At 42.5% G+C, this 16,577-nt stretch overlaps 1 protein-coding gene across 6 annotated transcripts in view; it reads right to left on the bottom strand.

The window, feature by feature from the left end:
- The window catches only part of PIP5K1B (phosphatidylinositol-4-phosphate 5-kinase type 1 beta), a 327,342-nt gene that overhangs the window by 233,681 nt on the left and 77,084 nt on the right, over nucleotides 1-16,577 (bottom strand). Inside the window, exon 1 of one of the 6 annotated variants that reach the window (XM_049710846.1) lies at nucleotides 10,133-10,371. The exons of the other annotated variants lie outside the window; for them this stretch is intronic. The gene's annotated coding sequence lies outside the window, so the exon portion shown is untranslated. Of the gene's footprint in view, nucleotides 1-10,132; nucleotides 10,372-16,577 lie in introns of those variants that run through there. 6 annotated transcript variants of the gene reach the window in all.

The following is a 16,577-nucleotide window of genomic DNA, read 5'->3' as shown; positions in this document are numbered from 1 at the left end:
TCTCAGTCCTGCTAATAGTAATTAGTACAGATAATACATATGGAGCACTTTTTCTGTGCCAGGCACAGTTAAAAGTACATTAATCAAGGGCTTCCCTGGTGGCGCAGTGGTTGAGAGTCCGCCTGCCGATGCAGGGGACACGGGTTCGTGCCCCGGTCCGGGAAGATCCCACATGCCGCGGAGCGGCTGGGCCCGTGAGCCATGGCCGCTAAGCCTGCGTGTCCGGAGCCTGTGCTCCGCAACGGGAGAGGCCACAACAGTGAGAGGCCCGCGTACCACAAAAAAAAAAAAAAAAAAGTACATTAATCAAGCCATTTAATTCTCTCAACAACTCCAAGTAACAGGCTTCTGTTATTACCCTCATTTTACGGATGAGAAAACTAAGGCGCAGAGAGATTAAATAGCTTATCCAAATTCACACAGTCAAGTGGCAGAACCAGGCTGTGAGCATACAGACTGTCCAGTTCCAAAGAAGGGCTCCTAACCCCTCTACGAAGACTGCCTATTTTAAGACTTCACTTATTTCCTTAGGTGCCCTGCCTGACAATCTCTGCACCTTGCCTCCTGCTTCACAGAGGGATGAATGGTCCCTTCATTTGCTGCCTTTCCCACCTGTGAACTCTCACACACTGGTCCCCAACCTTCTCTCTAGTCTGGGGCTCTCTCCTCCTCTCTAATGCACAGCTAAGGAATGTTCTGTGTTCCTTCCCGCACACACCAATCTGGAGCCCTCTCTCCATCAGTTATCCTTTGACCTGGACCTTCAACGGCTTTCTCTCATCTGCCCCTTTACCTTGGGAATATGAGCATGTTGATACCCTTCCTGAGACCCTTCCTCCCGCACACGTCTTCTTCACCCTGACGCCCTCTTCTGGTTGCAACCTTCTCACTCCCCTTAACGCTCAAGATAAATCCTCCGAAGACTAGTGTTCGCTCCCTGCCTTGACTTCCTCCCCTCCCCCTTCACTTCCGGATGCAGCAGCAATCCAGCCACCCCCCATAACCACCCCAACTTCACAAGTGGGCTACTGGTTACTTCACCCATGAAGTTTCATTCGTCACCTTTCTGGACTTCTTCACGGCATTGACCTTGGAGTAGCCTGCACACGCTGGGCTCTGAGATCTGTGTTGAACTGATGGATGACCAGTCTTCCTCCATCGACAGTGCCTCCGCCCTTGGCTATCCCACATGGCCAACACTGTCGTTTGCCTACCCCAAATCCCTTTCCTTACGGTCTTTACTAACAGAAGCCTGATTTTGCTTGGGGGAGGCAATACGCCCAGTTAAACAAACAGAAAACTTATATTGCCAGACGTTTTACAAATGAAATGTTGGCAGACGTTTATGTCCAGGGAGACTTGTTAGAGGCAAACTCAGTTGGTGTGGGCATTTCTGCCACTTGTCACTGGCTCTTTGCCCTTTCTTCCATGGATGGCAGGCGTGAGAGTGAGCCTGAACCAGGATTCCGCATATACCTGGTTTCCCCTTCCTGATATAGCCGGCTTTCCCCCTACGTCTCGGAACACACCTTGGTCTCCTTGGCAGGCTCCCTCTTCTTGGGCTGCGTCGTGAAATTCCTGTTCCTCGTGGTCTTCTGTATTCTCTTCTTCTCACTCCCTCCGCATAATCTCTTCCATTACCCAGGGGTTCAACTGCCACCTACTTGGAATAGTCCCCAATAACTCTTGAGCCTACATCTCTTTCTTGAGCTCCAGATCTATATTTTCAGTTGCCTTCAGGGTTCTTATATAGCATCTTAGGGGCACTATAAATTCTAGTCTATCACACTCGTCCCCGCTCAGAGAATGCTGCCATCATCCATCTAGTTGTCCAAGCCAGAAACCAGGGGGTCATCCCGACTCCTCTTTTAGCCTCATCCCACAGCACATCAATCAAATTCTTTTCAATCAATCTCCCTGACGTTCTTTGATTCTTTCTCCGCATTTCCCGGTTACTATCTTAATTGAGACTTCTTTATTTATTGCACAGATTGCTGCCTCAGCCTCCTAATTAGTCTGCCTTGCTGGGGCACACTATTGCTAGAAGAATCTTTCTATAATGCAAATCTGTCTATGTCGCTCTCCTTCAAAATCCTGTGGTAGCTTCCCACTGCTTCAGGGGGGAACTCAAAAGTCTTTAGCACAGCACATGACCTCTCATGACCTGGCCTCTTCAATTCATCTCTCCTTGCTGCCCACCCCAGCATGGCTGCTGCCATATGGGATGATTTGCAGTTCTCAGAAGCCATAGTGCTCTCTTGCCTCCTTCCATTGCACTCTCTCCAGAGCCTGACATGCCACTGTTCCTCCACCCCTTCCCCGGCTGGGTGTTTCTTATTCTTCAAGATGCACCGAAGGCAATCGTTTCCTTCTATGAATTCACCCTTCCTCCTCCCAAGTCAGGGCTCAGTGCCTCTCTGTGCTCCCATGGTGCCCTGGTCCTGCCCCTACTGTGACACTTACTGATTACACTGTAATTATCAGTTTCAATTTCTTTTCTTTCCACTACACTATCAGCCCTTTCAGGGCAATAACCTCTGTGTATTTCTCTGTAAATCACAGAACCTAGCACAGTGCTTGGCACACGGACTTAAAAGTTGAAAGTGTAATGAATGTACATATAAGAATGTCTGCCACACTTCTTAGATAAGCTATCTTGAGTACAGAAAGGAAGTCTTATTTTCAGTCCTTACTTATTTTCAGTTAAGTCAATGCTTCATAAATGTTTTCTTCTTCCTTCTTTTTAGCATTGGATAATAAATGAATGTTTAGTTTTCAGAGTGAGAAACAAGATGAAAAACTAGGACGGTGATTTTGCATCCCAAATACTTCTACAAGAGTTCTCTTTCTCCCTCCCTCCCTCCCTTCCTCTCTCCCTCTCTCCCTTCCTTCCTTCTTTCCTTCCTTCCATCCCTGTTTTAGGTTTATTTCACACAACTGAAGTATAGTTGATTTACAATGCTGTGTTAGTTTTGGGTGTACATGAATTACTTTTCAGATTCTTTTCCATTATAGGTTATTACAATAACTTGAATATAGTTCCCTGTGTTATACAGTAGGTCCTTGTTGTTTATCTATTTTATATATAGTAGTGTGTATCTGTTAATCCTTAACTCCTAATTTATCCCTCCCCCCATCTCATTTTCTTCAAATGGATCCCTTTTTGAACATTTAAAAAAATATGGCTATATGGGCTTCCCTGGTGGTGCAGTGGTTGAGAGTCCGCCTGCCGATGCGGGGGACACGGGTTCGTGCCCTGGTCCGGGAGGATCCCACATGCCGCGGAGCGGCTGGGCCCGTGAGCCATGGCCGCTGAGCCTGCGCGTCCGGAGCCTGTGCTCCGTGGCGGGAGGGGCCACAGCAGTGAGAGGCCCGCGTAACGCAAAAAAAAAAAAATATATATATATATATATATATATATATATGGCTATAAATGCAACTCATATCTATTATAGAAATATTGGGCAAATATAGAGAATCACAAAGAAAATAAAACTGGCCAGCAATCTCACCGCCTGGAGATGCCCACCGTGCTCCTTTGGCGTCTCTTCTAATCTGCTTTCTGGTACGCTCACACACTGCCTTGCTCTCCATCCCCTCACTGCTTCTATGGCACAGGGGCTGAACTGGGCTGTGATACCCTGCGGCAAGCCTACGTCATTCATTCCAGCAGAATTCAACACAGCATGAGTCACAGAACAAAAGAAGACAACCCTGTGGAGCGGCCGTTCTAAGGAGTGAACTTCAGTCTGAGATTGGGCTTCTCTTGGAGTGAGCTGTTCATCTTCAAACCCTACTGGGGTATATCTATGCTGCAAAGTAACCTTACCTTTAAGTGAAAACTGTCTAGACTTTCACTTATCCGTTGGAAGAGACTCAGTCCACTCTGGCAAAGATTTCTTTTCAAGTGGTGTATTAAGTTCACAGGAGTAACTTTCCATCTTATTATTAAACTATTTCAATTCCTATGGCTTTGAAAATAGGGGGTGAAATCCCCAATCTTCAGTGTTAGGATTTATTTCAAATCCCACACACCTGGCAGGCTGCCTCAAAGCTCACCACCATGCTGGTATCTCAGTACTAAACATACCCTCTTAACATCAAGGAAAAGGATAAATCTCTGATGTTTAAATTCAGGAATGCAACCCAGGAAGGATCGAGCATTGTTTTGATTATTAGCAATCCATGGAAAAATATGTGCCCTTTTCCTAGTGTTAATGCCACTAAGTCTCCCTGGAATTCCAAGTTCTCTGCTGCCCAGGCTTGTCGTTTCCCCTTGAATAGCCCTACGTGGGGAGTTTCCATCAGAAGCTCAGGACGACTGAGTCTTGGTTCAAGGAAGGTAGCAAGCCCTCCTCCCCCCATACACACGATTTCAATTCACCTTATCAGCAGGCAGGCAGGCAGAGGAACAGTGACAGCCTAAAATACCTCTGGACCACCTACCTGTGTGGCAGCAGCAAGTGCTAACTGAGAGAGCCTTGGGAGCACTGGGAATGGGCATGGACACCAGTGACTCGGGTCAAGTTTCCTGTCTGGGAATCGAGGGGAGGTTGAAGAAGGAGATATAGGTGTGGAGACAACGGCTCAAAATATTCTGACGGGCTTCCCTGGTGGCGCAGTGGTTGAGAGTCCGCCTGCTGATGCAGGGGACAAGGGTTCATGCCCCGGTCCGGGAGGATCCCACATGCCGCGGAGCAGCTGGGCCCCGTGAGCCATGGCTGCTGAGCCTGCATGTCCGGAGCCTGTGCTCTGCAACGGGAGAGGCCACAGCGGTGAGAGGCCCACGTACCGCAAAAAAAAAAAAAAAAAATTCTGACACTTGGAATTCTTAAACCTAAACACCTCAAGAACAGGGCCCCTCTTGCCTGGGTTTAAGAGATTTTTGCCTAAGAAACAGGAGGACCAGCTGGCAGTCAGAAAACAGTGTAATCAGCACCGAGATGGGGCGGATACAGGTTGCCCAGGGGAGCACATGGAAGGGGCACATTACCCGGATTCCAGGAAGGCTCCTCTGAGGAAGTGATTCCTACCTGAGTTGTATCTGTTTTTGTTTTTTTGCGGTACGCGGGCCTCTCACTGCTGTGGCCCCTCCCATTGCGGAGCACAGGCTCCGGATGCGCAGGCTCAGCGGCCATGGTTCACGGGCCCAGCCGCTCCGCGGCATGTGGGATCTTCCCGGACCGGGGCACGAACCCATGTCCCCTGCATCGGCAGGCGGACTCTCAACCACTGCGCCAACCAGGAAAGCCCCTTGAGTTGTATCTTAAATGACTCGTGGAGAGCAAGGTAGAAAAAGCTGGAATGGGTATTTCCAGGACACAGGAGCAGCATTTGCAAAGCCACAGAGGTGGGACAACATGGTGCCTTCTGGAAATTACCAGTTATTTGTCACGGTGGAAATACAGAGGTACATGTTGGGGAGGGGTCTGGCATGAATCTGGAAGGTTCTGCAGCGAAGGTCTTGTGTGCCATGCGTTTGGAATAAGAGAAGAGTCACCACTTCGTTCATTTTCACAACTGGCGTGTGCCCTAAACTGAGTCACTGATGAACAAAGGATATGCACTAGAGAGAGGGTTTCGGTATTATCAATCACACTCCCAGCACTTTTAAAAAATCGATTCAAGCTAACATTCTAATGGGTAGTGTGGTCATCTCAAATATAATCTTAGCTAGAGCGTCACTTTCCTTAGCTTTGGGCTTACATGTCCAAGTGACATCTCCCTTTGGTGCTTCTCACAGTATATTAGACGTAATACATCCTAAACAGAACTCAAACACCCCTACTCCTGCCTCTTCCAATCTCCCATCTCATTCAATGTCACTCCACCCCCCTTTTTACTCCAGTCAGTAAACTCGGAATCATGCCTGATGTCCCCCCCCCGCCCTCCCCCCAAGTCCTGCTGATGTCTCACAACCACGGTCCCCTCTTCATCCTCCCCTCTCCATCCTACTGCTACCCCTTGGGGTCCCTGTTAACCGGCATCTCTTGCCTAGATGAATACAACAGCTTCCCCATGGGTTTCCCCACTTCCATTCTTCACAAGCAAGAACGATCATGAAGAGGAAATCTGTTCAGGTGAGTCCCTCGTGTAAAACCCTTTAATGCTTTCCCATTGCATTTAGAATAAAATCCAGACTCCTGGCCTTGGCCTGTAAGACCCTGTAGGATCTGCTGATTACCCTGCTGTTCAACCTCATCTCATGCTGTTTTTCCCCTTACTCACTAGGCTCCGGCCCCACTAGCCTTACTGCAATTCCTCAAACACACCAAGCTCTTTCTAGCTCAAGGGCTCTGCACACACTACTCCAGGTCTGTAACGCTTCTCCCTGACCAGCCTGTACAAAACAGGTGCTTCTCTATCATTCAAGATCTCAGTCCCTCATTTACTTCCTTCCTAACCTTTATTGTAATTGGCAAGGATTCCATTGTTTGTCTCTCTCTTTCCCTCCCTCCCTCTCCTCTTTTTTTTTTTTTTTGGTGTGTTACCTCTCACTATAATATAAACTCCATGAAGCAAGGGAATTAATGTGTCTTTTAGAAAACTGAGATAAAATTGTCAATGAAAGGTTGGTGTCTGGCCTAGAGTAGGTGCTTAAGAAATACTTACCAAGTGAACAATGTTACAACCATATTAGAAATTCACCCCAATTATCACTCTCCAAAATGTTGTTAATTAGGCTTCCTAAACTTAAAAAAATTCTTGCTTATAAAACAAGATTAAAATTAATGAAGGAATCATTATACTTTGAGGAAGCTTAATTCAAATCTGGGCTCCAACAGATTATTCTATTCATGTGTGGTACTCCATGGAGAATTAAAAAAAAAAAAAAAAAACTACCATGGATGCAAATTCATTTATTTTAAAAAATCATGACAATAACAGAGCAGTACTACACGCCTTATTTAATGTGGAAAATATCTAAATAAGATCATTATGGCTCTGTTACAATGTATCTATTTAGTCTAACACTCTGGTTCCTTTCCACTGTAAATCCACTTTATTTGAAATCTCAGAATGTATAGCCCAGGGCTTTTCCAATGCTAAGACCGTGCACAGTGACCTTGATCATACTTTGGAATATTACTAAGAGCATGAAAAAATTCTCAGATAATTTGATAGTTTGATCTACATAGTCTTTGTCTATTCTATCTTTCGATCTCCTTATGAATCTACAGCCATAATTTCTAAGCTATTAAATCCAAGGCAGGAGAAAAAGAATGTCATTGAGATGGAGGCAGTTACAAGAACACCTTATTAAGTCAAGTTCATTTCATTTACTCTTTTAGGATCAAATGATTTCATAACTTCCTAAAAAGGAATAAACAAATAAATAATTCGTTTTTTTAAAAATCAGAAATATAGAGAAATAAGAAAACATTAAATTAGTAAAAAAAATTTTTTTAAACTTAAGAATTAATTATTTGTTTTAAATGAACACTGCAATTCTTGTTGGCTGGAAATTGCTGGAATACACTCTGTTCTTTGCACATGTTACATGACCCTCTTCATGTTCCCCTTGGAGGATATCAACTTGCTAAAGACCTGCTTCTTTTGTAAACACCTTTGTATTTCCTTCCTCTGTATTCCTATAGAATCTTGGAAATATGTCTATATTTCAGCAAAGCACTGCCCATTTTTAATTTCTATGTGTGTACCCCACCAAGAGCAGCTTAAAGACTTGCCCACCCCTCTTTGTATCCCCAGCCCCTAGCACAGTGCCTGGTGCATACTAGGTATTCACTGGACATTTACTGCAAAAATGAGTAAGTCATCTCTATTATTCCTTCTCCTAAGACCTACACCTTTGGTGACCATATTTTATAACCCTAATACTGACAAACATGACATCACGAAGGATTTTCATATCATTTCTAGATGGATGAAACAGAAGTATGCCAATTTTAATGTCAAGATTTCTGAGACATTTCAATGGGCAGCTGGAGGCAATATTTGTTATCTTGACTACCCTAGAAAATGTGAGATCTCATGTTGCCATAGCTGTGAAAGATGAAAATGGGTGGGAACCTTAAGTCTGTGAGGGCAGGTATCTGTCTAATCCTGGCCTCCTTCTCCATCACCACCCACCCACCCATGCAATCTCCGCACCCCTTCTCACCTCCAAATGCTCCAGGCTTTTTTCCACTGAAATGACAAAACAGCAGTAACTGACCTCCTGGAGACCTCACTAATCCTGAATTACAGATAGGTCTAGTAGAGGAGATAAAGACCTCAGAGCAACATGTTCCTAGCGACATTACCAAAACTCTCTAGTTTGGATTAAATGAAGAAAAGGCTGTCTTAGATTCATGAAAAAAATTGAAATACAGATTATTTTCAGAGAACTATGCTCTTTTTTTTTTTTTTTTTTCAGTCACACACTGGAGATCCAAACATGACCATCAAATAAATCACTCAAAACTGAGTTGGAAAAGAATGCTTTAGAAATGGACAAAATGGAATTGAAATTAACATGCCAGCTATTTGACGTTGGCAAGTCCAAGAAAGTTCTGTGGTCTTTACGTTTTAAAAGTTGTTCAGATGTACATCAGAACGCTCTGTAACTGAGAAGAAATTAGAAACATGCTAGAGAACCAAAAGCAGCTGGTTACCTATAACATGGTACAGCCACAGAAGGCAAAATGATGCGAAAGTATATTTAAAACATTCACTGTATATTATATGGAAAAAAGTAGTTTGTGGAGCTGACTATAGATGCCATTTTTGTAAAAATTACATGTGCATGTTTAAGCATAGAAAAAGCCTGGAATAGGACTTCCCTGGTGGTGCAGTGGTTAAGAATCCGCCTGGGGACATGGGTTCAAGCCCTGGTCTGGGAGGATCCCACGTGCCACAGAGTAGCTAAGCCCGTGCGCCACAACTACTGAGCCTGCGCTCTAGAGCCCGCGAGCTACAACTACTGAGCCCACGTGCCACAAGTACTGAAGCCCACACGCCTAGAGCCTGTGCTCCACAACAAGAGAAGCCACCGCAATGAGAAGCCCGCGCACCGCAACGAAGAGTAGCCCCCGCTCGCTGCAACTAGAGAAAAGCCCGTGCGCAGCAATGAAGACCCGACGCAGCCAAAAATAATTTAAAAAATAATTTAAAAAAAAAGAGAAAAAGCCTATAATATACATGGGAAGATAAACAGCAGCAACTCAGTGAAGTGTACTTCTTTTTGCTTATTGGAATTCTTTTAATTTCAAATGAATCTGTATTGCTTTTATCATTAGAAAGTGTAATTTGCTTTGTTTTAGCCTATTTAGTTGTTTCTTTTCAATCTTTTTTCACATTATTAAAATACACAGCTTATGAAAGGTTGCTTAAAAGTAAATGTCATCTAATCTCTTGTCCTAATTATACAGAATTTGATCGATTGTGTTAAAATTAAAGCAGATTTCTGAATTCTGGGCTGTGAAAATGTGAATGAGAGGCAAAAAAACCCAGCAACTTTCACGAGTGTTAAGAAAACTAAAACGAAAGCGTATTGACTTCACATACCATCAAAGTTGCAACATCACCCTCCCTAGCCTGTGCCTTGTAAGGGTTTTAGTCTGGAAGAGGTCCTAAAGCCTGAAATACTCTCTAACGTGCAACAATGAAATACATCATGACATGTGTATCACAGGTCTCCATGAGCAAACATTCCATGTCTCCCAAGCTCCACCTATCAGCACTGATAAACCCCAAGTTCTTTCTATAGAGATGCACTGCTATTAGGAAAGATACATAAGCCATTGTCTCTTTCTTTCAGGAAATCTGCCATAAAGATAGGGGATTATTTCATATACTATATATATTCTTCAGGTTTCCATTTTTTCAAATGATTAGTTTTCTGCCAAATAATTTTACACGCCTTCTCCCCTCCAATTCTTACGACTTTTGAGGTAGGAACCACTCCTATTCAACAGGTAAAAAGACTGAGGCACACAAAGATTAATTTGCACGAAGCAGGGAAGTGGGAGGGCTAGGTCAGGAATGCAGTTCTACAAGTCTGCAGATGCAGTGCTTTTATAACCATTACATGACATTACACCCCCCCTACTCCCCTCCCCCCCCCAAAGAAACCCGACAAAGTAAGGGCTACAGGCAGTAGGTATAGCGATGAAGAGGAAACCAATACTACCTAGAGCCAGGAGAAGCAGAGAAGGCTCCATGAAGTCAGCAGGACTTGGCTGGAGTCTTGAAAGGCAGAAATGCAGTATCAGGAGAGAGAAGGAGGTCCAGGAGAAAGCACTCTTCCCTCCTGAGTACAAATATGGTTTGGATGTCCCTGAGTCCTCTTGTATGAAAGACTGGGATGGACTGCCCAACCCACAAGAAGGAACCTGACAATATTTTATGATTAGAATGAAATCGTAGCAATTTAAAGTAAGAAAAGCGTTCTTTCTTTCTTATCATTCCTGGCACTCTCCTCTCCCACCGTTCAGCAACAATTGTGAAAAGGGATAAGGAAAAAAAAAAAAATCTGTCCCTAAATAAAACCTAAGAGGACAATTAACTACTTTAAAAAAAATTCACAGTACTCACTGAAGAGGAAAATGTCTCTGGGTTAAGAAACTGGGCCAAACTTGCAGAAATAATTGTGTCACGGGTGTGGAATTAAATTTCAATTTATAAGTGGAAAAAAAAGCCATTAAGAGAAATAGATGACAAGGGAATAAAATGAACCAGATGAATTCATGAAGGAAGTGAATCAGTAAGCCTTCTGCTTGAACAGTCTCCTCATGTTTGGCGTAAAAGCATTTACCTATAGGTTTTTCTCCTCACAAAAAAAGCCAAAAAGAAAAAAAAGGAAAGAAAACAATTTCTTTTGACCTTGGTTTTTCCCAAATTATAATCACATATATGTAAAGAGGTATTGCTTGTGAAATGCTTAATAACAATTTACCCGTAAGAAGGGGAGAGGGGGTGACCTTTTCACTTTAGTTCCTCTTCATCCTTAAGGATCTAGAAGAACTCAATCTCTTTCTTCAGCCATCTGGCTGTCTCCAATTCTGCTCATCCTATTTTCTCTTAAACCTCCTCTAATCAGGCTTCCACCCCACCACTCCAATGAAATGACTCTCACCACCGCGACCTGTAACTTACATGTTGCTAAATCCAGGGCTCAACAATCAATCCTCTCTTGTCAGATCAGCTGCAACTGGTAACATTTGATCACTCTATCCTCTCCCCCGTTTCCTTTCCCTAGTTTCTAGGACAGCACACTCTCTTGGTCTTCTTCCCTCCCTGGTTGTTCCTTCTCAGGGTCCTTTTCCTGACCTCTTAATGTTACAGGGTGTCCCAAGGTTCAGTTCTTATTCTTCTGTTCTTTATCCACATTCACATGACCCTTGGTGATCTCATGTATTCTCTTTAAGTTGTCATCACAGGAAGATGGCTCCCAGTGCTGTAATTACAGCCCAGCCTTCTTTCCTGAACTCTAGATTCAGAAATCTAAGTGCTTACTTGACATCTCCGTCTGAATGTCTAATAAGGTTCGTTTACTTAACATATCCAAACTGAGCTCCTAATACCTCCCGTCCTCAACCCACCCCACCCCTCAGCCAAACAACAGCAGCAAAAAAACACACACAAAAAAACCCGAAACAAAAAATCCTACCTTACAGATTTCCACATCTCAGTCGATGGGAACTCCATCCTTTCAGTTTCTCTCTCTCCTTCTCCCCTCTGTCCCAGCCCCGCCTTATGCCCACCTTAAATCTGTCAGCAAAATCTACTGGCTCTACCTTCAAAATATATCTAGAATTTCACCACTTCTCCACGCCTCCACTGTTACCACCCTCGTTCAAGCCACCATTGTCTCTTACCTGGATTGTTGGAAAGCCTCCTAATTGGTCCCCCTGCTTCCTCATAGTCAAGACAGCAAGGGTGTTTCCTTTGAAACCTAAGATAGGTCATGCCACTTCTACGTTCAAACCCCTGCACTGGCTCTCCATCTCTCATAGTCAAAGTCAGTGTCCTTTAATGGCACACGAGACCTTATGCCACCTGTCCTGGCAGCAGTTCCCATCCCTGCCCACCTCTCTAAGCCCCTCCAACTATCCTTCCCTTCAATAACTCTGCTCCAGCCACCTTGATTTCCTTGCCATTTCTCACGGTATATATGATGTAATTTACTTATTTATTATGTTTATTGCCAACCCCTCCCTCCACCTCCACCCTGTTAGGATGTAAGCACAATGTGTGCTCTACAAGGGCGGGAGTCTGTTTTGTACACTGACGTAGCCTAAGAGACTAGCCAATGTGAGGCAGGTGCTCAAATCAAAATTATTTAACAAATGAATTTCTAGTCTCTTAGCAAACTATAAAGAGCCCAGCCATGTGACCAGACTTGGTCCACTAAAAATCTTACTACATTCCTTTCCCTTAAAAACTGTCTGTGCCATTTGTTCACCCACTTACCTATCCACTAATCATCCACTCAATATAAATTCGAGTAACTATAATGTTCTCTGCACAGGCATTAGGAACAGAAGTAAAAGACAGAGCCTTTGTTTTTACATAGGTTAAAGAAACAAGAAACCACCCAAACACACATCAGCCTGTTAACTGCCTTTATAGAAGGAAGTCCTGGGTATAACAAGATCCCACAAGAAAGCTAGCTAACTCACCAGGGCTGGAGAGGCAGAGGCCATTAGGAAAAGCTTTCCAGAAGCTATGCTCCCTCGGGCTAAGTTTTTAAGGGGTTAGTTAAGGACAAAAGGTTGGTAAGGAGTGCAGAGGAAGAAGGGAGGAAGTGCTGTTCTCAGCAGAGGACACAGCTTGTCAAAGCACAGATAGTACATGGGAGCCTGAAGCTGGGGGAGCCCAGGCAGCTCAGTGTGGCTAGAGTCCCGGGGTTCAGGGGGTATGTGGAGATATGCAGCTTATCATACTGTGTAATTGGACTTAATCCTGAAGTTAAGGGGTAGCTATTAAAGTTGAATTTCAGGTTTGCATTTTAGAAATACTGGTAGCAAGCAGTGTGGTAAAATGGGGCCTTCAGAAAGACCATATATAGATAGGTGTAGAATTTTACTTGAGTTAGAAACCTAGTATAAATTGGTAAGGTAAAGAGCTCCAAGAACTTTAATTCTTGACTCAAAGTAACCTTTGATAATAAGGAAAGATAATTATCGTTGTTATTATTATTTACCATTTTTTAGAAGACTTAAAAGACGAGACCATTAAGGGAAAGATGGTCGAAGACATTCTTAAACACATACTGATTCAACCCCAAGTCCCAAATGAAGTGGAACAAAGAAAAAACATTCATGAAGAAAACCACCATCAGTGTCACTCTCTAGTCAACAGGGAGCTCACAATGGTAGTCCGAGGGCTCACGTGCCAAAAGGAATACCCAATCCATGCATCATCTCCTCACTCCCATCCCTTCCTGAACACCTCGCATTTTTCTTTCCAAAAGACACCAACACGCAATAGCTACTTGTCACTCTGGAGTTCCAGTAACCCTCCGGGCATTGTAACAGTGAAATCATTCTTTGTCCTTAAAGTAAGAGGGAGGGATCGTCTGAATCACAGGAATGGTCACCTCAACCAATTTTATTTTGCGAGGGCACAAAAGATCTTTTTCAATTGTCTTCTTTCACAACCTGCCTTGCTAGCCAAGCCTTAGAGGTCAGTTTGTTTTGGAAGACCATTGTAGGCAATTGGGAAAGAACCAGAACTATCCCTGGCACTGATACAGAACTGAACTTTCACAGGTAAATAAAAGCTACACATACTCTGCTTTCTAGTTTCAGTCACACTGCCTAAGAATTTGTTAATGAGTGATTTTCACATCTCCCAAGTGTTTATTCCGAAAGTTCAAAAAGGAGAAATAGAAATCAGGCACAAAGAAATGAGGTATGAGAACCAAATACCTATTTCTCTTTTAGGGCAGCACTTGGAATTTGGAAAGTTGATGCAAAATCAAGGCACAAAACACTTTCGCCAACAGTACGTGTGTGTGTGTGTGTGTGTGTGTGTGTGTGTGTGTGTGTGTGTGTGTGTGTGTGTGTGTGTGTGTGTGTGTGTGTGTGTGTAATTTACAAAGTCTAACCTACCTAAGAAGACCAAGGAGAGGAAAATGAGGGGAAATCTAAAATGGGAGTAAAGCTAAATAAGGCCCCAAGCACACAGAACAAAACTCATAAAGTAGGTCAGGTGTGTGTACATGCAAATGTGCATGTACATTTAGTTGTGCATGCACAGGACTGGAGTATTTGATGTTAGCTGCCTAACCTCTCTGTTATAAAACTGTTTTCACAAACAAGCTACATATAGAACCAAAAGTCACTTTTTTGGCGGGGGGGTGGTGGTGTACAGATCTATGTACAAATTTTATTTGCATCCACTTACTATTTCTGTGAGCTTGGGTAAATCACTTAACTTCACTAAGGTTAACTTCCTTATTTTTATTTTTTAATTCCAGTATAGTTAATTTACAATGTGTTAGTTTCAGGTGTACAGCAGTGATTCAGTTATCTCTATCTATCCACATATCTATCTATCTATCTACCTATCTATTCTTTTTCAGATTCATTTCCCTTATAGGTAGAATCAAAAGTCACTTTTAAGGTGATTTTAAAATATTTATTGAACTTCCAAAAATGATACTAACCTTTTGGAACAAACTGTGGCTTTCAATGGTTTGTTTCAAAATATCTAATGCAGGGACGTTACACTGTGAAACTTGAAGTTTAAGCACCAATTCTAAAATGCATTCAAAGGCAAGTTTTCCTTTTTGGGTCCTTTTGCTGAACAGTGATTTTCTATGAAGTAAAGGTAAGAAGAATAATAGTTTCTCAGGGATTGCTCAAGTGTTCTGAATTTAAATCTCTAACCTCTGGGGAGAGCTTCTTATAGAGAAAGAAGGCGAATTTGTTAATTAGGTAATAAAAGATTTTGGATCACTCTTTAAATCCTGCTGTTACTTTTCCTCTAAAAATGATACATTTTTACCTTATAGAGTTTGTTTGGGGGGGGGCGGTCAAATGGTTCTTGCTTTTGTTTCCCCAGGAGTGAAAATCTAAGGACAACCAAGGATACTGTATAACTCAAGTATAACAAAGCATATATAACATATACATATATATACAAATTTTTTTAAAACAATAATTTAAAATTTGTAGTTTGGGGATTTCTTATTTCGAATAGCAAATCAGTTTTAAAATATGTAAACCATGATATCCTTCTATACAACTTTAATTTTTTTTAACCTATTAGTAAAGAAAGCAATCCTCCTGATTGCTTCCCCTAATATGATAATAATGTCTAAAGCCATCATTTTAAGTAAACATATCGTTTGATTCAAAACAAGTGGCAACCCTAGCAAGCTGGAAAATAGGCTTTATCTCAAAAAACAAAACCAAAAAAGTCTGTTCATAAGGAAAAGGCAAAAAAGACTTAAATTCAAACGGAAAAAAAAATAATAGAAAGTAACAGACTTGAGAAAATGTATTTGGTGTTCTCATCTGTTAAATGGGAATAATCATTGCATTTACCTCACAGGGCTGTCATGAGGATTAAATAAACTCATTACAATCAAAGCATGGAAAATAGTGTCTAGGCCCTTACTGAATACTCAGTAAATATTAGTGCTAATTATTATTATTACTATTGGCAATGGCTCATGTTATTAGACCATCTCTTGCTTTTCTACTAGGGAAAGCGAACAGTATTAAAGGGATCACAATCTCGTGAAAATCCTGGCTGCCGAGCAACGATAGCCTGATTTCACAGAGGAAGTACACTAAAGAAATTGCTCAAGGTTCCCCCAATCCAGAAGTAAGAAGAGGTCATTACCGAGGGATCAGTGTTTCTGATTTGTGAAGGGAAGGCTATCATCTAAAAAAGAGATAAGGCTTGTTCTGCATTTTCCAGAGAGTTGGACTTGAATTAAATGGTGTAAGTTCCAAAGGGAAATGTCTGCTCAGTGTAAGAAATACTCCAACGTCAAAAAACTCTCATCTTATAAAAGGACAGGCTGCCTAGAAGGATAGAGTATACTGTTACTGAGTGTGAAAGTAGGAGTTTCATCACTCACGGATAATAAAGAAGATTCCTTAGCAAGTCCACACTAGGTGACAATAATGACAACAATCACCACCACAAGGACAGTAATGACAGTTGATACTAACTGCCCAGCACCGCTGTAAGGACTTTACCTAGAGTGACCCTTACCTCAGCCACCCAGCTCCACAGTCTGTGTTTTTAACCACTGCCTCCCAGTTCGGAATCCTGAGCAAGGTACCTAATGTCTCTGTGCCTCCATGATAAGTGAGGACACATAAAATGCGGATAATATGGCACTAATCTCAGAGGATACTGATGAAGATTAAATGAAACAATACATTTGTTTAGCAGCTAGAAGAGTGCCTGACATGTAGCAAGTACTTCATATATACTTTTTAATATAAAGGTCATATCAACTTTTAAGAAAACCTTTTTACTTGCATGGCAAGGTAGGGAAGGCATAAAGAACTGTCTTGGCTACAGTGAGCAATCTGACTCCAAAAAAAACTTTTTTTTTAAATCCACTAAATGGAACTCAAGGCTTGCTGATTCAGGATTGAGTCTCTGAA

Source organism: Orcinus orca, chromosome 6 (genome assembly GCF_937001465.1).
Source record: "Orcinus orca chromosome 6, mOrcOrc1.1, whole genome shotgun sequence".
Classification (NCBI taxonomy): domain Eukaryota; kingdom Metazoa; phylum Chordata; class Mammalia; order Artiodactyla; family Delphinidae; genus Orcinus; species Orcinus orca.
This window is presented reverse-complemented; position numbering and strand designations above follow the sequence as displayed.